Source organism: Natator depressus, chromosome 4 (assembly GCF_965152275.1).
Source record: "Natator depressus isolate rNatDep1 chromosome 4, rNatDep2.hap1, whole genome shotgun sequence".
Classification (NCBI taxonomy): Eukaryota; Metazoa; Chordata; order Testudines; family Cheloniidae; genus Natator; species Natator depressus.
The window spans coordinates 132,940,141-132,960,830 of record NC_134237.1 but is presented as its reverse complement, the minus strand read 5'-3'; the positions used below and the strand labels follow the sequence as shown (position 1 = coordinate 132,960,830).

The 20,690-nt window shown below is 47.5% G+C and overlaps 1 protein-coding gene and 1 long non-coding RNA gene across 2 annotated transcripts in view; one reads left to right on the top strand and one right to left on the bottom strand.

Annotated features, from left to right (window-relative positions):
- The window catches only part of RNF24 (ring finger protein 24), a 73,267-nt gene extending 61,922 nt beyond the window's left edge, over nucleotides 1-11,345 (bottom strand). The window contains exon 1 of the mRNA XM_074951909.1: nucleotides 11,213-11,345. The gene's annotated coding sequence lies outside the window, so the exon portion shown is untranslated. The remainder of the gene's footprint in view (nucleotides 1-11,212) is intronic.
- Nucleotides 11,346-11,440: 95 nt separating this feature from the next.
- LOC141986011 (uncharacterized) overlaps nucleotides 11,441-20,690 on the top strand; it is a 39,558-nt gene continuing 30,308 nt past the window's right edge. The window contains exon 1 of the long non-coding RNA XR_012639103.1: nucleotides 11,441-11,729. This is a non-coding gene — a long non-coding RNA (uncharacterized LOC141986011). The remainder of the gene's footprint in view (nucleotides 11,730-20,690) is intronic.

The window sequence follows — 20,690 nt, the reverse complement described above, 5'->3', positions numbered from 1 at the left end:
GCCTGTCCTTCATCTGCCTTGACTTCTCTGCTGCTCCTGGCACTGTTGATAGGACACTGCTAAAAATCATGTCCTTTCTTGGCTTGAGATACCATCTTTCCTGGGTTCTCTTCCTACCTCTCGGATCACTTCAGAATCTTTCAGTAGGGTGAGAGTCTTCAACACACACCCATCTCTCTGTGTGACAGTCCCACAGGGCTCCACTCTTGAACCTCTTGATCCTCTCCTCTCCTTTCTTTAATCCCCATAGGCGGGTGACTTCATTGCTCACAGAGGTTTAAACTGTCACCTATATATTGCTAGGTTTCAGAGTAACAGCCGTGTTAGTCTGTATTCACAAAAAGAAAAGGAGTACTTGTGGCACCTTAGAGACTAACCAATTTATTTGAGCATAAGCTTTCGTGAGCTACAGCTCACTTCATCGGATGCATACCGTGGATGCATGCTTTCCACAGTATGCATCCGATGAAGTGAGCTGTAGCTCACGAAAGCTTATGCTCAAATAAATTGGTTAGTCTCTAAGGTGCCACAAGTACTATATATTGCTGAATCACATCTATCCTCTGGGCTCTCAAGCCGTCTCTCTCAATTCGCTCCTCATCTCAGCCTGTCTATCCAATGGTTCTCCTCCGAGAAGTCTCCACCAGCTTACACTTAACATAGCCAAACTGAGCTCATGATTTCCCCCCAAACCTTCTTCACTAATGTCGCTTCCTGTCACTGCCAACACACCACCACCCTCCGTAGCTGAGCCTCATTGTGGGTCATCCATCTTGAATTCCTCCCACCCTTACCTCATACATCCAGGCTGTAACTTAAGTCGTGCCACGTCTTTCTTCACATCCTGTTTAAAGATCTAACCTCTTCTGTTTGTCCTAACAGTCAATACTCTCATCCAGGCCCTCATTGGTCCTAATGACTGCTGACTCCCCCTTCTGGTCCCCTAGCACTGCCATACAAAAAAGCAGCTACAAAGATCACCACCTTTGCCTCACCACCTTCTCTTTGTATTCATACTCTGGCTCTCCCTATAGCAACAAATCAAGCTCAAGCTTCTCAAACTTCACAACTCTGCCTTTCCCTATTTATCTGAGCTTGATTTATCACATTACAACCTGCCTCCTCTGTTCCACCCACTGGGCAGCTTCTCACACAAACATACCTTATGCCTTCTTCCACAGTGACCCTTATGCACTGAGCACCCACACTGAATTGTACTGTAAGGCCAATAACCTCTCCTCAAGATGCACCTCTGCCATGATGCCTACAAGAAATCAGCCAATTAATAGCAGCTTGAGGACAAGCTGCTCCGCATGGTTCGTACTTTTACATCATGATGATGAAAAAAACTCTATGTGTACACAAAAACTGTATATTTGATAGTGTTCCCCTCCCTTTACATGCCACTTCCTAGTCAACTGTTCAGAGCAGGGACCGTGTTTGTTATGTGTTTGCATAAAAGACTGCTAATCCTGATCAAGACCAACTAGGGGGAGAGCTTTTCTTGACCTGCTGCTCACAAACCGGGAAGAATTAGTAGGGGAAGCAAAAGTGGATGGGAATCTGGGAGGCAGTGACCATGAGTTGGTCGAGTTCAGGATCCTGACACAGGGAAGAAAGGTAAGCAGCAGAATACGGACCCTGGACTTCAGGAAAGCAGATTTCGACTCCCTCAGGGAACCGATGGGTAGGATCCCCTGGGGGAATAACATGAGGGGGAAAGGAGTCCAGGAGAGCTGGCTGTATTTCAAAGAATCCCTATTGAGGTTACAGGGACAAACCATCCCGATGTATTGAAAGAATAGTAAATATGGCAGGCGACCAGCTTGGCTTAACAGTGAAATCCTTGCGGATCTTAAACATAAAAAAGAAGCTTACAAGAAGTGGAAGATTGGACAAATGACCAGGGAAGAGTATAAAAATGTTGCTCGGGCATGTAGGAATGAAATCAGGAGGGCCAAATCGCACCTGGAGCTGCAGCTAGCAAGAGATGTTAAGAGTAACAAGAAGGGTTTCTTCAGGTATGTTGGCAACAAGAAGAAAGCCAAGGAAAGTGTGGGCCCCTTACTGAATGAGGGAGGCAACCTAGTGACAGAGGATGTGGAAAAAGCTAATGTACTCAATGCTTTTTTTGCCTCTGTCTTCACGAACAACGTCAGCTCCCAGACTGCTGCGCTGGGCAACACAGCATGGGGAGTAGGTGGCCAGCCCTCTGTGGAGAAAGAAGTGGTTCGGGACTATTTAGAAAAGCTGGACGTGCACAAGTCCATGGGGCCGGATGCGTTGCATCCGAGAGTGCTAAAGGAGTTGACGGATGTGATTGCAGAGCCACTGGCCATTATCTTTGAAAACTCATGGCGATCAGGGGAAGTCCCGGACGACTGGAAAAAGGCTAATGTAGTGCCCATCTTTAAAAAAGGGAAGGAGGAGGATCCTGGGAACTACAGGCCAGTCAGCCTCACCTCAGTCCCTGGAAAAATCATGGAGCAGGTCCTCAAGGAATCAATCCTGAAGCACTTACATGAGAGGAAAGCGATCAGGAACAGTCAGCATGGATTCACCAAGGGAAGGTCATGCCTGACTAATCTAATCGCCTTCTATGATGAGATTACTGGTTCTGTGGATGAAGGGAAAGCAGTGGATGTATTGTTTCTTGACTTTAGCAAAGCTTTTGACACGGTCTCCCACAGTATTCTTGTCAACAAGTTAAAGACGTATGGGCTGGATGAATGCACTACAAGGTGGGTAGAAAGTTGGCTAGATTGTCGGGCTCAACGGGTAGTGATCAATGGCTCCATGTCTAGATGGCAGCCGGTATCAAGTGGAGTGCCCCAAGGGTCGGTCCTGGGGCCGGTTTTGTTCAATATCTTCATAAATGATCTGGAGGATGGTGTGGATTGCACTCTCAGCAAATTTGCGGATGATACTAAACTAGGAGGAGTGGTAGATACGGTGGCAGGTAGGGATAGGATACAGAGGGACCTAGATAAATTGGAGGATTGGGCCAAAAGAAATCTGATGAGGTTCAACAAGGATAAGTGCAGGGTCCTGCACTTAGGACGGAAGAATCCAATGCACCGCTACAGACTAGGGACCGAATGGCTAGGCAGCAGTTCTGCGGAAAAGGACCTAGGGGTTACAGTGGACGAGAAGCTGGATATGAGTCAACAGTGTGCCGTTGTTGCCAAGAAGGCCAATGGCATTTTGGGATGTATAAGTAGGGGCATAGCCAGCAGATCGAGGTACGTGATCGTTCCCCTCTATTCGACATTGGTGAGGCCTCGTCTGGAGTACTGTGTCCAATTTTGGGCCCCACACTACAAGAAGGATGTGGAAAAATTGGAGAGAGTCCAGTGAAGGGCAACAAAAATGATTAGGGGACTGGAACACATGAGTTATGAGGAGAGGCTGAGGGAACTGGGATTGTTTAGTCTGCAGAAGAGAAGAATGAGGGGGGATTTGATAGCTGCTTTCAACTACCTGAGAGGTGGTTCCAAAGAGGATGGTTATAGACTATTCTCAGTGGTAGAAGATGACAGGACAAGGAGTAATGGTCTCAAGTTGCAGTGGGGGAGGTTTAGGTTGGATATTAGGAAAAAACTTTTTCACTAGGAGGGTGGTGAAACACTGGAATGCGTTACCTAGGGAGGTGGTAGAATCTCCTTCCTTAGAGGTTTTTAAGGTCAGGCTTGACAAAGGCTTGGCTGGGTTGATTTAATTGGGGATTGGTCCTGCTTTGAGCAGGGGGTTGGACTAGATGACCTCCTGAGGTCCCTTCCAACCCTGATATTCTATGATTCTAAGATCTCTAGACATTACTATATTATAAATATTATAAAATGATGACTAAGAACTAACAGGCCCTTGTAGTTTGCTGGGCCCACCAGATTTTGTAGAACAGACTCTCTTTGCTTGGAAAAAAATCTCGTTCTCTCTTTTCAGGAATAAATAAGTTAGTTCAATTAACTGATCAGCGCCAGTGAAAGACGCTATCGTAGTCAATTGCTGGTTTGATAGTTCAAGTGTCCCCTCCAGATGAACGGCCAATAAGTTACACTAGCTCAGAGGTTTAACTTTCTAACTTTTGCAGCAAATATGTACCTTTTACAATGGGTCACCTCCAGGAGAGTGATTATTATGGTTAAGGTAGAAGCAACCAAGAGGCTCCAGCTTGTGCAAAACATGATAACCCAGCTCCCTAGCTAGAGGAATCACATCACCCCTGTACTCTATACACTCCATTGGCTCACAGTTCATTTCCAATTCAAGGCCCTGAGCCTTATTTCCACAGTATGCATCCGATGAAGTGAGCTGTAGCTCATGAAAGCTTATGCTCAAATAAATTGGTTAGTCTCTAAGGTGCCACAAGTACTCCTTTTCTTTTTGCGAATACAGACTAACACAGCTGTTACTCTGAAACCTGTCATTCACAAGGCTGTGAGCAGGTCAAGACCTTTGTATATCTGAAATAGCCTCTCCAACTACAAGCCTCTGAGCCAAGTGTCTTCTGGGAGAATGCAGCTAACAAGGCCTAGAAGAAAAGTTGCAAAACTGTGATAAAATGTCTTGGGTCAACAATGCGCAACTTTGATATCAGTTCTATCTCCCGCAATAGCTAAGCCAAAGCCTAGCCAGCTTCAGAACATATTACACGATCCAGCTATGAGCCAGAGATGTTCTGCCATAACAGAAAGTCAGGAAACCCTAATATTTGGGGTGAAAGTTTTAAGAACTAAACCAAATCAAAAACGTTCAGGCCTACTTTATATACACATCATAAAGAATTAAAATGGGTCACAATTTTTTTTTGCTGTATGGGTCACCTTTAAACAGCTGCTGCATTCCACTGGGGTATGAATGCTCCCCATATAAATTCATACCTTGAGATCAAAGGCTTTGCATAGTGATTATCATCTCCAGGAAGAAGTTTCCTCTGCCTTTGCATTACCCTAGGGCTGGTCTTGGTTTACTGACTGCACAGGGGAGAGAATGAACGGCTAGGGGAAAAGCTGGAGCAGCAGTAGAGGTTGACCAGTAAGACCACCTTGTGTTCTATTTAGAATCACTGATTCTACTGGTGTTCTGTGAAGGGTAAAATAGCTTTGTTGATCTCTACCACTGCAAGAGCAGGAGAATTATCCAGTGGAACGGCATTGGATGGCAGCAGCCTGATATACCTGTAGCCTATGACAAAGTCAGTTGCTGCTTGTGTAACACACTGGTGGGTGGGTGGGTGTTACAGGCTCCCCTTCTGCACTGTTCCAATGGATAAGTTTTTACAGCCCCCAGGTACAGAGCTTTGGCTCAAACTGATGCAGCTCAGGCTTTCAAGTCTGCAGGTTCCCAGTTCCATCCTTGGTGCATCTGCCAAGAGGACAGACGTCATGCTTGCTGTGACTTTCATTGGCTAGATCAGCAGAGGATGGGCCCTCACTGCTGCTACAATGTCCGAGCAGGAGGGAACAAACACCCCTGGCTGAGTTTCTAACGGTGAGCTTGAGCTTAAGGCCAGTGGAGAAGTGCTGGCTTTGTAGATGACTGAAGAGAAGCATAAAGATGGAAAGGGTCCTCTGTTTTAATGTGCAAAGGTGTGGTCCATAGGCATAAAAAAGCCTTCACTTTATGTTATTATCCCAGTCTCTTGTCTAGTCTCTCATCTACCCTTTTCAGGAGAGGTTATCGAGGAAGTGTTGGCTGGGAAGCCCCAATACCACTTGGATCAGATGATACAGAGCTCAGTCTAGAATCATAAACATTAAGGTCAGAAGGGACCATTATGATCATCTAGTCTGACCTCCTGCACAATACAGGCCACAGAATCTGACCCTCCATTCCTGCAATAAACCTCTCACCTTTGTCTGAGCTATTGAAGTCCTCAAATCATGGTTTAAAGACTTCAAGGTGCAGAGAATCCTCCAGCAAGTGACCCAGGCCCCATGCTGCAGAGGAAGGTGAAAATCCCCCAGGGCCTCTTCAAATCTGCCCTGGAATCAAACAGTCTCATGTCATGGAGGCAACTCTGATCAATGTAGCGGTACTAGTGGACAATCTTCTGGTGATGGCGGTCATGGATTTGCCCTCGCTGATGTCAGCAGCCACTCAGAGATGCCTGGGTTTTAGTTGCTTTCAGTCTGGAACGCACAACTGAATCTAGCCTGCGGCAGCAAGTGAAACTTCCCCCTCCCCCTCTCCTTGAGGAGATCTACTGGAGTCTCCCTTGGCTAAAGCATGTACTATACACATAGAGAGATGCACCAGTGGGAGTCTGGACTAGAAACCTGTTCCCCTGGCTGCCAGTCCCAGGCCTGAACAACTAGACCACACTGCCTCTCCTGGCTGTCTCTGGCATCTGGTACAAGGCCTTCCTACATTGGTCAGTACACTTTGGATTCTTTCCACCCCTCCCAGAGATACCATGGCTTTGTTCTGAGATTTTCAGGGGTATTTCTGCGGGCGGGAGGGGGGGAGCTAGGGAGGAATTATGGAGATTGCTTGGACCAGCGGCAAGGGCCAAAGGTACAAAGCCACATAAAGATGGGAGGGTTTAGGGGAATGCCTTGAACACTTGTGGTGCATTTTAGAGGCATTTCCATGCATGTTAAAATAACTGGGACTTCTCCCCCCACAGAGAAACCTGGACCTCTCCCAACTATCTATGACCAAGGAGAGGGCATGCCCACCCCCCTCTTGTTGTGCCCAACCCCCACCCCTAAACAGGGAGAAGGGAAGGATCAGCCCTAGAAAAACTGCCCTTCTATTCTGCATAGGGCCCTTAATTACCTACGTCAGTTCTGGGCCTCCTTATCAGGTTGAGCTTCCTCTGTCCCATTCCCTCTCTCTTCCTGCTGCCACCTCCTCCCCTGCAGACTGCACAGTGAGGGTCTGACAGGAGGCAAGCTGCAGTGATTCTGAATGGAGTTTGGGGCACTGGATTCACCATTCAAGCCACAAAGCTGCATGTCGTGCATTAACTGCCCAAGCGGACCTTACTGGCACACACTAGGTACCTAGAGCACATCAACATAGTCCAGCAGGGTCACAGTTAGAGCACAGCCCGTGGCTTGGGCAGGGAAACAAGCAACATCTTGGCCCACTCAAAATCTCCATAGCTTGTTTCCTATCAGACGCTCACTGTGCGGTCTGTGCATGTGCCATAAGGGTGGTGAAGAATGCCCCCCACAGCTGCGGAACTATTTGCTGTGTTTGTCAGGCGTGCGTGCGTGAGACTCATCAAGTATGCGCATGCTTGCAAAATTTGTAGGCTTAAACCTGAATTAGTAATTTCATAATTACATGTAAAAATCAGGAGCATTACAGAAAATTAGGGTGGGTTGGCATCTCTGCCCGCCCCCAAGGAGTTCTTCCTTTTGAGACTATTTTCTTTTTTTCTGTATTATTTGAGGGAAAAACTAGCTAGTTTTTCTAGGCTCTGGGCCAAGTTTTTCTTTAAGGTTTTGCTATAGATTGCCTAGCACTCCAAATATAGTAACCAGAGGAAGTGCTTTATGAATACAGTAACTGAATAAATAATCTGTTTCACCTGTGTTAATTTTATTATGTAACTAGTTTAAAGTAGTTTTATTTACATCTGATAGAAACACATACCAAGAAGATTGTAGTTGCTTAGTTTAATAATAAACATTGTAGGTTACCCAGGTTGGGATCAAGAATAAAGTCTGAAACATTCCATTCCATTTTTGCTGTCTCATAACTCAAACAGGAAGAATATGGGCAAATTTTGTTTTATTCATCAGTGTAGTTTATCAAGACAAGCCATTTCACTGTTTGAACTAAATGGGCCAAACTTATCTATGGTGTAACTCCACACACTTAGAAGTTACACTTGGAATTATTCTGGTATATTGTATTTCCCTTACTAAGCAATAACAGGGTGGGCTATTGTTTAAGATAAGTAATTATTTCAGTTCAATAATTTTGACATGATAAAGCACACAGGTACTGCCAAAATTCATACATCAAATGTGTGTGCCTAGGAACAGGTTCCACCTTGGTGATATGGTTCTATACAGTATGTATTACTCAAAACAAAACAGGACATGAGATTTTAAGCATGGCTTCACTCTGAAAAGTGACTCAGCAGCCTAATATTGTGAGGTTGATTTCATATCAAATTTGTCCAGTTTATAAGTAAAAAAAAAAAAAAAAAAAGATAGTTTTTTCCTGTTTGCAGGCACTAGACTCAACCCACAATCTACAAGTCACGCTGGGTTCTTTCCTATTTCTGCATTATCATGATGATAAAATTCTGCAGGCCAAATTCTGCTTTCAGTTACACTTGTACCAACCAGCTATTTTCAAAGGTGTTGCATAGGTGTACCAAAGAGCAGAATTTGGTCTTGTAACTGCAACTTAACAATTCTGTTGATGAAGCATGATCCAGAAGTAAATGCAGCTCTCTCACAGAGCTCTTTTGGCTCTACCACTACTCATAAGAATAAATTCTTCCATTTCTGTCCCCCACCCCACTAAAGCAGATAGTGATCTTGTAAAAATGGCACCTTGGTGTAGTCAATAGATCTGTTCCCTGTTTGCACTGCAAATCCTTTTTCATACTAGAACTGCCCTTTAAATTAGGCAGGACTCTGGGTAGGGGATCTATATTTTATTCACCTTCACACACCTTTTTTTCTTCTTCCTCTCAACATAAGTGCTCTGCAGATATGCTTAACTTTAAGCATGTGAGTAGTCCACTTTAAAATCAAACATGAACTTAAGTGCTCCTATGAATTAGGGCCTTAATGAGCTTCTGGTAGCAAGAGGTATATATAGCCTGCATTTGGAGAGGGATGGACTTTATCTGTTGTAATAGATCTTTTCCATCACTAACTTCTGTATTTCTGTATTTGAATAAAGAAACATGGTAAAACAGAAGAGGGCTCTCAGCAATTAATATAAGAACCATGCTTCAGTTGCCATTTAGTTTACCAGCTAACATTAGACTGCTATATGTCTATTCGATATATACTCATGATATAGTTCTCCAACATACCTAATCTAAATTAGCTGATTGCTACTCCACACACAGCACAAACAAATAAACAACAAAATGAAATGTGAACTATGCAGCTAAGGAAAGGAAACACTCCAGCTAGTGTGCACCCCACAGACAAAAAATAGGTACAAAAGAGAAATGATTAAATAAAAGAACAGAACCATACAGCTCTTGTCTCTATTTGGCTTAAAGTCAGTTGCAGACTGTGAATAGGAGCCCTTCCTAGTTGAAACAGCCCTGCAGAGCAGTAACAAAAACAAAGAAAACCCAGTGAAACAAAATTTCAGCTCAAGAGCCCAGACATTATTCCTTTGTAAAAATCAGAATGAGGAATGCATCTCATTATTTTCCAGCAGCCCTGTGAGAGGAGCCACTGAGCTGGGTTACGTGATATTGAACACGTTATACATGACAGGAAACTCCACATCAAAGACGGGAGCATGCCAGAGCAATATGTAATCAAAACCTCCTGTCAAGGGGGGTGTATGTGGGGGGGGGGGGGGGAAATCCAACACACATACACAGATGTGGAGGATTTGGCACCACCTAGCTATTTGCACATGGTGTGCGTGGAAGGTTCGAGGAGAGCTACTTGGATTGACTTACACATTACAGATATTAACGGAGCCCTGCATCATGAGTATTGCACAGCAAATACACCTCTGGGAACAATTCCGCACTGGCTGGGGGAACAGACTAAACGACCTAATACATCTTTTCCATAGCAAGTCTTTATGCTTTAAGACTTCCTCCCATCAACTCACAGATTCCCTAACCCGTGCATTGCCCATGCACCCTAAAACAAAGACATATGATGCAAGCCAAGAAGCAGAAGGTGCATTTTCTCTCCAGCATTCTCCCCTGTGTAATCTACCCAACACCCCAAAAACAGCAGCCTCTCGGATGCTTAGACTGTCTCTGTATGTGCTTGCATGGCCGGAAAGTCCATCTCATGGTACAATTTAAATACGAAGGTGATGCTTTTATCAGAATCACAAATGTATGTCTCAGCCCCTAAAAAGCCATAGGATGTGCTACAACAATACATTAGCAGCAACCTCTCTGCCCTACCTCTCCACCAGACAGCTCAGCAGCACAGAGCAACAGAGAGGACACACTCGATTGTGCCATCCTGGGCAGATTGTACCCACCTCTGACACAGCCCTGAGAGGGGTGTCTCTTTTGCACTTGCTGGCAACCTTGGCACAGCCCAGGATGTCAGCCAGATATGACCAGACCAAATTGAGAACTTGGGTCGGGGATTTGGGGGCTTGCATGTCTCCCCACGGGGCATGGCTGATGCCAACTACTCTGCAGGAAGGGGAGCGCATGATGGCCCCCCGGGCTCTGCTGCACAGAAAGATGCTCTCCTTCCATCCCCTCTCCCTCTCAGGCCAAGTTATCCTCCTCGCACCACTCCTTGCCCCACTTCAGTCAAGTGGAGGGGCTGAGGCTCCCCTCCCTGAGCAGGTAACCACTGCTCACCTCCCTCTGCCCTCCAAGGGGTTCAGGTCTCCTCCCCCAGAGCAGGTCAGAGCCCCTCCCGGCTGCCAGAAGCCCCAGGAAGAGAGGGGGCAGCTCCTCCCTGTAGAGCCCCCGTCCTCCAGTGAGACCCTGGGGCGGGGGGAACAAGAAACTCTTCCCCATCACCAAGCTGCAGCGTACACCCGGGGGGGGGGGGAGAGTTTGGGGGCAGCTCTCCCCCCTCCCTGCAGCGTACACCCCGGGGGGGGAGGGGGAGTTTAGGGGCAGCTCTTCCCCCTCCCTGCAGCTTGCACCCAGGGGGCGGGGGGGGGTTGGGGGCAGCTCTCCCCCCCTCCCTGCAGCTTGCACCCAGGGGGCGGGGGGGGGGTTGGGGGCAGCTCTCCCCCCCTCCCTGCAGCTTGCACCCAGGGGGCGGGGGGGGGTTGGGGGCAGCTCTCCCCCCCTCCCTGCAGCTTGCACCCAGGGGGCGGGGGGGGGGGGTTGGGGGCAGCTCTCCCCCCCTCCCTGCAGCTTGCACCCAGGGGGCGGGGGGGTGGTGGGGGCAGCTCTCCCCCCCTCCCTGCAGCTTGCACCCAGGGGGCGGGGGGGGGGGTTGGGGGCAGCTCTCCCCCCCTCCCTGCAGCTTGCACCCAGGGGGCGGGGGGGGGGGTTTGGGGGCAGCTCTCTCCCCCTCCCTGCAGCTTGCACCCGGGGGGAGCCCCGCCCCTCACTCACCCAGAGATGCCGCCCTGGCGGAGGGAGTCCGTCGATGCCGCAGCCGCCTCGCTCCCGCTGACAGACAGACAGACACACAGCCCGGCTCTGCCAGAGCGCCAAGGACCCGGATCTGGAGGACCCCGCCCACTCCCCTTCTGCCTCGCGCGGGGAACCTCCCGCTCTGCGCCTGCGCCGAGCGAGGCCGGGGCTCCGCGCGGGGGCGGGGCCGGCGGGGGGCGTGTCTGTCTCGGCGGCCGCCCGCTCTCGTGGCGGCTACTGCGGCCTCCAGCCCTTCGTCCGCGCTCTGCAAGGGCCGGAGCCCTGGTCGCGCCTCCTTCCCAGGCTGGGCCCGTGGGGCCTGGCTGCCGTGTCCCCACCCCGCGCCCAGGGGCCCGCGGGCGTCGCCGGCTTGGGTTGCCCCGGCGTTGCGACCTCTTGTGCCGCGGCTCGGGATGGTTGGCGTTTTTCGGAAAGCCTCAGCTCCGGGAGTCCTGTGATTATGTGAGACTCTTGGCTTTTCGTTTCTCTTCAAAAAGTGAGTTCCTAGCCCTTTGTGGACACAGAGAAATGTGCAAAAAAGCCAGAAGGCAGATAAAAGGAACCCCAAACTCATGATTTGTTTTTTAAGCCACCTCACGATTCGGGGGGAACTGCTTTCTGGGTATCACAGTACAGAGGTTTCCTAATGGTGGGTAGAGAGCTAACGAGTCGGGTGGTGCTGGTTCCTTAGTCACATGTCCACCAGCTAAACTGCATTAAAAAAAGCAAAGTACAAAATACAATTAATATTTTCCTAATCTTGCTTCTCCACGTAAGCAATTGCTGCACTTGCTGTGGAATGTTATGTGATCAAGAGCTTGGGGGGAAGTGACAAAGAAGACTGAATGGTGTAATGCCTCCTAGATAATATCCCCATTAACATGTGATCCTTGGTTATGACCAAGAGTGGGGCATCCCATGCTAGTATCACACAGGTGCATTGTCCATGGTGCCAAGTTTTTGGTAAAGCTGATCTATTTATCCTCTAAGGCTTTTCTTCAGGGCTTGGCTATGGGATAACTGAAGTGGGTTTTAGCCCACGAAAGCTTATGCGCAAATAAATTTGTTAGTCTTAAAGGTGCCACAAGTCCTCCTTTTCTTTTTGCGGATACAGACTAACACGGCTGCTACTCTGAAACCTGTATTTTACTTACGATGGACTGGGGCTGTGTTATGTAGAATTGGTCCTGTTTTTATTTCGAGGCATTGTAAAGCTCATAGATCACAGCCAGATGCTCAATAAAGTGAAATAAAATGTCCTGCTATACAATGTGGTTGCATTTCCTGAGACCCAAAAGAGAGACAAGGTGGGTGAGGTAATTTCTTTTATTAGACCAACTTCTGTTAGTGAGAGAGAGGAGCTTCTGAACTTACACAGAGCTATTCTTCCAGTCTGGGAAATGTACTCGGAGGGTACATCTACACTGCAGTTAGACACCCATGGCTGGCCTGCGCCAGTTGACTTGAACTTCCAGGGCTCAGGCTAAAGGACTCTTTAATTGCAGAGTAGACGCCAAGCTGCTTCCCAAGCTCTGGGACTCTCCCAACTTGCAGCATGGATTCACCAAGGGCAAGTCATGCCTGACTAATCTAATTGCCTTCTATGACAAGATAACTGGCTCTGTGGATGAAGGGAAAGCGGTGGACGTGTTGTTCCTTGCCTTTAGCAAAGCTTTTGACACGGTCTCCCACAGTATTCTTGGCAGCAAGTTAAAGAAGTATGGACTGGATGAATGGACTATAAGGTGGATAGAAAGCTGGCTAGATTGTCGGGCTCAATGGGTAGTGATCAATGGCTCCATGTCTAGTTGGCAGGCGGTATCAAGTGGAGTGCCCCAAGGGTCGGTCCTGGGGCCGGTTTTGTTCAATATCTTCATAAATGATCTGGAGAATGGTGTGGATTGCACCCTCAGCAAGTTTGCAGATGACACTAAACTGGAAGGAGAGGTAGATACGCCGGAGGGCAGGGATAGGATACAGAGGGACCTAGACAAATTAGAGGATTGGGCCAAAAGAAATCTGATGAGGTTCAACAAGGACAAGTGCAGAGTCCTGCACTTAGGACGGAAGAATCCCATGCACCGCTACAGACTAGGGACCAAATGGCTAGGCAGCAGTTCTGCAGAAAAGGACCTAGGGCTTACAGTGGACGAGAAGCTGGATATGAGTCAACAGTGTGCCGTTGTTGCCAAGAAGGCCAATGGCATTTTGGGGTGTATAAGTAGGGGCATTGCCAGCAGCTCGAGGGACATGATCGTTCCCCTCTATTCAACACTGGTGAGGCCTCATCTGGAGTACTGTGTCCAGTTTTGGGCCCCAACTACAAGAAGGATGTGGAAAAATTGGAGAGAGTCCAGCGGAGGGCAACAAAAATGATTAGGGGACTGGAACACATGACTTATGAGGAGAGGCTGAGGGAACTGGGGTTGTTTAGTCTGCGGAAGAGAAAAATGAGTGGGGATTTGATAGGTGCTTTCAACTACCTGAAAGGGGGTTCCAAAGAGGATGGCTCTAGACTGTTCTCAGTGGTAGCAGATGACAGAACAAGGAGTAGTGGTCTCAAGTTGCAGTGCGGGAGGTTTAGGTTGGATATTAAGAAAAACTTTTTCACTGGGAGGGTGGTGAAACACTGGAATGCATTACCTAGGGAGGTGGTGGAATCTCCTTCCTTAGAATTTTTTAAGGTCAGGCTTGACAAAGCCCTGGCTGGGATGATTTAGTTGGGGATTGGTCCTGCTTTGAGCAGGGGGTTGGACTAGATGACCTCCTGAGGTCCCTTCCAATCCTGATATTCTATGATTCTATGCAGGGTCCTAGGAGCTCGAGCCCCAGCTTGGGCTCCAATGTATACACCATAATTAAACAGCCTCTTAGCCTGAGTCCTGCTGAGCCTGACTCAGCTGGTATGGGCCAGCTGTGGGTTTTTAATTGCAGTGTACATGTACCCAGAGTGTCACAGTGGAACAGACTGTTTAGCATAATGAGTTAAAACATATTTCAAGGGACCATTCAAGGTGAAGTGGCTTATTAATACCCCCTCCAGTCATAGGGCAGAAAGAAAGGGAAGGGAAAAAAAGGCAGCTTGTCGAGGTGCTGGCGGTGGTGGGAAAGTTGTTAGTGGGTTATAGTTTTTGTAATAAGCTGTAAATCCAGTGTCTCTATTCAGTCCATGATTTTTAATATCTATAAAAGTTACCATTTTAAACTCCCAGGCTTGTCTTTTGAGGACGTTGTGGTGCTGTGCAGTTTTCCTTTGAGAATGAGGCCTGAGAGGTCAGATACAGGATGGTCATTTTGTGAAAAGGGTTCACCCATAGGTGGGCTCTCCACAGACGTAGGGCTTGTCTACCCTGGCAATTTACAGCACTGCAACTTTTTTGCCCAGGGGTGTGAAAAAACAGCCCCCTGAGCACTGCAGGTTTCAGCACTGTCAAGCGCCAGCGTAGACAGTGCACCAGTGCTGGGAGCCGCGCCCCTTGTGGAGGTGGCTCTGCCGTGACCACACAAGCCACGTTAAAGCGCTGCGCGTTGCCAGTGTAGACTAGCCCCAAGACATACCAACCCAAAGTGGCAACAGACCCTGCCAGAACAGCAGATGCAAAACCTGCAGATATCTCTCCGCTGCTAGAGTGATCAATACCTACCACAACCCACCTTTCAAGGGGTCCTACGCATGCCTACTTAGGCATCTGAAGAAGAGTTTTTTTACCCACGAAAGCTTATGCCCAAATAAATCTGTTAGTCTTCAAAGTGCCGCCGGACTCCTCGTTGTTTTTGTGGATGCAGACTAACACGGCTACCCCTCTGATACTTGATGCCTACTGAGGGTAATCAGACATCCTGATATTAGGGGTTTTGTCTTATATGCACAACTATACGCCGACCCCATCCCGAGGGAAAAAAAAGTGTTCCAGTTTTTCACACTTGCTATCTGGTCAACCTATGCCTATCAAAACAAATGGTGTACCTCATCCAGCCTAGTAAATGCCCCACTAACAGCTATGTGGGTGAAACCAGACAGTCACTGCACTCGCAAATGAACTCACACAGAAAAACAATAAAAAGACAAGAATACCGTATCACCTTCTTACAACAATCTATAACCCACTAACAACCCCCTTCCCAAGCAGCCTTTTTCCCCCTCCCTTCCTTCCTCCCTCCCCTCTTCCCCCCATGACTGGAGGGTTGTTAGTGGGCCACTTCACCTTGAATGCCCTTGAAATATGTAAAAAGAAAAGGAGGACTTGTGGCACCTTAGAGGCTACCATTTATTTGAGCATAAGCTTTCTTGAGCTAGAGCTCACTTCATTGGATGCATTCCGATGAAGTGAGCTGTAGCTCACGAAAGCTTATGCTCAAATAAATTTGTTAGTCTCTGAGGTGTCACAAGTACTCCTTTTCTTTTTGCGGATACAGACTAACGCGGCTGCTACTCTGAAACTTGAAATATGTGTTAACTACATACGCTGAGTAATTTGCACAACCTTGTATTTAGCTGTGACACTCTGAGTATGTTTCCCACATGTGAGGAAGAACTCTGTGTAAGCTCGAAAGCTTGTCTGTCTCAAAACAGAAGTTGATCCAATAAAAGATATTACCTCACTCACCTTGTCTCTCTAATATCCTGGGGCCAGCATGGCTACAACATGGCACTACATGGGACCCAATAGGGTTTTTGGGACCCCGACCCATCCCGCACCTAGCACTTGTGGATCCATCCTCTCTGAAAAAAATGGAATAAACCCATTGGAACATGTATGGATGGTAACCCTATGCATCATAGTAAGAACAACAGGGAAATGTGCATGCTCGTAGCATTATGTGCCTTTAATAACACACTCCTTAAATAACATTAAGTAACAGATCATCATCCCCGTCTTTGAAGACAACTAAGGTTCTATTGCATCACAACGTTGTTAGAGGGAGTGGGGAAATAGGAGTGTAAGGAGGTTTTCAGAGCAGTGCATCAGCATGATGTCACGATGATAGGGTGTATGCACCAAAAGTACCAGGATGTGAATGAAGCTGACTCCATTTTTGACAATAGTAGGTACTTCTGTGCTCCACCCTTCCCCTACCCCCGCCCCCCGAAAAAGGAAAAAGTTGCTTAGATGGAAAGATAAATTTGAAGCCAGATTTCAATAGGATCACAAAGTTATATAAAACAGTGATAGAAGAGCCCTTGAGACTATTAACCAGATTGGTCAACTAGTGGGCCCTAAGCATAGTTTTTGTGCACTTAGCCCAGATCCTCAAAGATATTTAGGCTTCTAGCTTCCATTGATTTAGGAGCCTAAACACCTTTGTGGATCTGGGCCTCAGTAACTGTGGCTGCAAACAGTGTCTTGTTTCTTCCCAGAAGCCAACATTATACCTGGCTGTCTCCCTGGAACCAGTTCAGCACACTGGGTTTTTTATGAAGTGCAGCTGGCCCTCCCAGTCATGCCACTGTAACCAGTGTGGCCAGTCCTCCTTCCTCCCTGCTGTCTGTGCAGTAGGACGTTGTCCCACATGTTGCTAATGCCACTCTTTGTGTATGCTCTTCTGAGGCAGTATGGGGTGGCTGCCCATATTTTCCCAGAATGCACTGTTGTAGCATGGGGAGACAGATGCCCAAATGTTGTCTAGCCACAGATACAGACAGAGTGGTTACAGTGTGGACATCACTCTAAACCATGTTTTTTACTGGCCCAGAGGAGAGTTTCACAAACTGATTACAAAATTCTGCTTGAGGTAGTTGTGGGGAGAGGGCCTTAGGTTGACCATACATGCATGTTTAAATCTTATGTTCAGCTATTCCCAGTCTAGCACTGTTGGTAGAGAGATTTAGGTTTATTTTTTTTTTAATTCAGCTGATCTTTAGCCATAGACATCTGTGCAATCCGTGGCCTTCTAAGTGGGAATCTGCTGCTCGTTAATTTTCTTCCAGGTAGGGCATTAGAGCATCCCTTCAGAATATTTAAGATGCCCATAGTTAGGTGTTGTCTTTCATGCACCCTCCCAGAGATGTGATGGAGTCTGTATGTAGCACAGAAGCCAATCCCACTACAACGAAACAACTTTGTAAGGATTAAGCCACTCATCTGGAGCACCTGCTCTAGGTTTCACACTAATTGTGGCTTCCAGCAGCCTGGAGCAGTTGCAAAGGGAAAACACCATGCTCTGTGCAGGCTCTTCATTGTAACATCTGATATCTCATGAACATATCCACAAAACAGCCGGTGAAGTAGGGGAATCTCCCCATCTAAGACGTGTGGAGGTGAGGCACGGAGATTGACTAAAGTGCCCAAGGACACATAGGGAGTCTGTGGCAGAGCTGGGATTTGAACCTATCTCCTGAGTCCCACTCTAGTACGTTAACCAACTTTTTGATCACTGGCAATGTTTAAATCCAGGTTGGATGTTTTCTGATAGATCTGCCCTAGCTCAAACAGTGATTGATTCAGGGAAGTTCTCCAGAAAGGCCAGTTAAACCCCAAATAGCGATGCTAAGATGGAAGAGTGCAAAGGTTAATGAAATCAGGCTCTGCTGAAAAATGTTTGGGCTAAAGCAGAAGATTGGTATCCGTTCCTAGCTTTGCCACACACTGACTTGGTGATCTTGGGCAAGTCATTTCACCTCTGTGTACCTCAGTTTCCTTTATCTGTAAATCTAGTATAATGATACTTCCCTAGCTCCCAGGGATGTTGTGAAACTTAATTCAAGGATGGTTGTTACAGTGCTTTGATGTACATGGATGAATGTTGCAACAGCATTACTTTGGTTATAATACGCAGATTCTCCTTCAAAGAGGCTTGGCGGGACTGAACTCATACAGAGCTAGTGACTGCTCCCCAAATGAGTTATTGCAGTGTTTCCCAAACTTGGGACGCTACTTGTTCAGGAAAAGCCCCTGCCGGGCTGGGCCAGTTTGTTTACCTGCCACGTCCACAGGTTTGGCTGATCGCAGCTCCCACTGGCCGCAGTTCGCCGCTGTAGGCCAGTGGAGGCTGCGGGAAGTGGCGTGGGCTGAGGGACAAATTGGCCGCCACTTCCTGCAGACCCCATTGGCCTGGAGTGGCGAACCATGGCCAGTGGGTGCTGCGATCGGCCGAGGACGGAGCAGGTAAACAAACTGGCCCGGCCCGCCAGGGGCTTTCCTTTAACAAATGGTATCCCAGGTTTGGGAAACACTGAGTTATTGTTTATAAATTGCTCAGCCTTATCTCACCAAACCCAGCTTAGGACATGACAACATTCCAAGCACTTCTTTCTTCCCAGAGATGAAGATGTTGTTTCCTGGTGACAAATAGTCACACAGATCTTGCATTAGCCGGATGTTTTACTAGAGCAGACAGGCATGGAGTGAATATCAGGACAGTCCACAGCTCACTAATGTTAGCAGGTCCTGGGCCTGCTTTGCATCTTATGTATTTTACTATAACTGGATGAATTCCTTCAAACTTGCTCTTCAGACGACTTCACCACAGTGATCATAGAACCCTTGAGCTTGATTCACCCCTATGGATACACAGGGGTTAATCCGGTTTCTGCATGCAGGAATTAGGGAAGGTGAATCTTAGGTGAAATTCACCAGGGAAGAGGAACTTTATCCACCAGGGCTTCATCATAAGCAGCATCAGCACTGAAGAATCTGTACATCTCCTGGATGTCCTGGCTCCAGCTAGCTCTGGATCTTCCAGCAAAAGAGAGGTTGCAAGTGTGTGGCGAGGGCTGCTGAGATCTCATTTCCGAGGGGAGGAGACATTCAGTCACCTGGAGTTTGCAGGCTGAATTCCATGCTGGAAATGAATGGGGCCCTATATCTTCTAGCTAAGATGTGTTTTTATAGGTGAATTTTAAAAAGCCTCTTTAACAGTATAATGAACATATTAAACTCTGTTTCAGCTGGTTTCCCTGCCATGCGTATCCTTTGCCTGAACCCAATACCCTGCCTTTCATAGAATCATAGAATCATAGAATATCAGGGTTGGAAGGGACCCCAGAAGGTCATCTAGTCCAACCCCCTGCTCGAAGCAGGACCAATTCCCAGTTAAATCATCCCAGCCAGGGCTTTGTCAAGCCTGACCTTAAAAACCTCTAAGGAAGGAGATTCTACCACCTCCCTAGGTAACGCATTCCAGTGTTTCACCACCCTCTTAGTGAAAAAGTTTTTCCTAATATCCAATCTAAACCTCCCCCATTGCAACTTGAGACCATTACTCCTCGTTCTGTCATCTGCTACCATTGAGAACAGTCTAGAGCCATCCTCTTTGGAACCCCCTTTCAGGTAGTTGAAAGCAGCTATCAAATCCCCCCTCATTCTTCTCTTCTGCAGACTAAACAATCCCAGCTCCCTCAGCCTCTCCTCATAAGTCATGTGCTCTAGACCCCTAATCATTTTTGTTGCCCTTCGCTGGACTCTCTCCAATTTATCCACATCCTTCTTGTAGTGTGGGGCCCAAAACTGGACACAGTACTCCAGATGAGGCCTCACCAGTGTCGAATAGAGGGGAATGATCACATCCCTCGATCTGCTGGCTATGCCCCTACTTATACATCCCAAAATGCCATTGGCCTTCTTGGCAACAAGGGCACACTGTTGACTCATATCCAGCTTCTCGTCCACTGTCACCCCTAGGTCCTTTTCCGCAGAACTGCTGCCTAGCCATTCGGTCCCTAGTCTGTAGCGGTGCATTGGATTCTTCCATGCTAAGTGCAGGACCCTGCACTTATCCTTATTGAACCTCATCAGATTTCTTTTGGCCCAATCCTCCAATTTGTCTAGGTCCTTCTGTATCCTATCCCTCCCCTCCAGCGTATCTACCACTCCTCCCAGTTTAGTATCATCTGCAAATTTGCTGAGAGTGCAATCCACACCATCCTCCAGATCATTTATGAAGATATTGAACAAAACCGGCCCCAGGACCGACCCCTGGGGCACTCCACTTGACACCGGCTGCCAACTAGACATGGAGCCATTTATCACTACCCGTTGAGCCCGACAATCTAGCCAGCTTTCTACCCACCTTATAGTGCATTCATCCAGCCCATACTTCTTTAACTTGCTGACAAGAATACTGTGGGAGACCGTGTCAAAAGCTTTGCTAAAGTCAAGAAACAATACATCCACTGCTTTCCCTTCATCCACAGAACCAGTAATCTCATCATAAAAGGCGATTAGATTAGTCAGGCATGACCTTCCCTTGGTGAATCCATGCTGACTGTTCCTGATCACTTTCCTCTCATGTAAGTGCTTCAGGATTGATTCTTTGAGGACCTGCTCCATGATTTTTCCAGGGACTGAGGTGAGGCTGACTGGCCTGTAGTTCCCAGGATCCTCCTTCTTCCCTTTTTTAAAGATTGGCACTACATTAGCCTTTTTCCAGTCATCCGGGACTTCCCCCGTTCGCCACGAGTTTTCAAAGATAATGGCCAAGGGCTCTGCAATCACAGCCGCCAATTCCTTCAGCACTC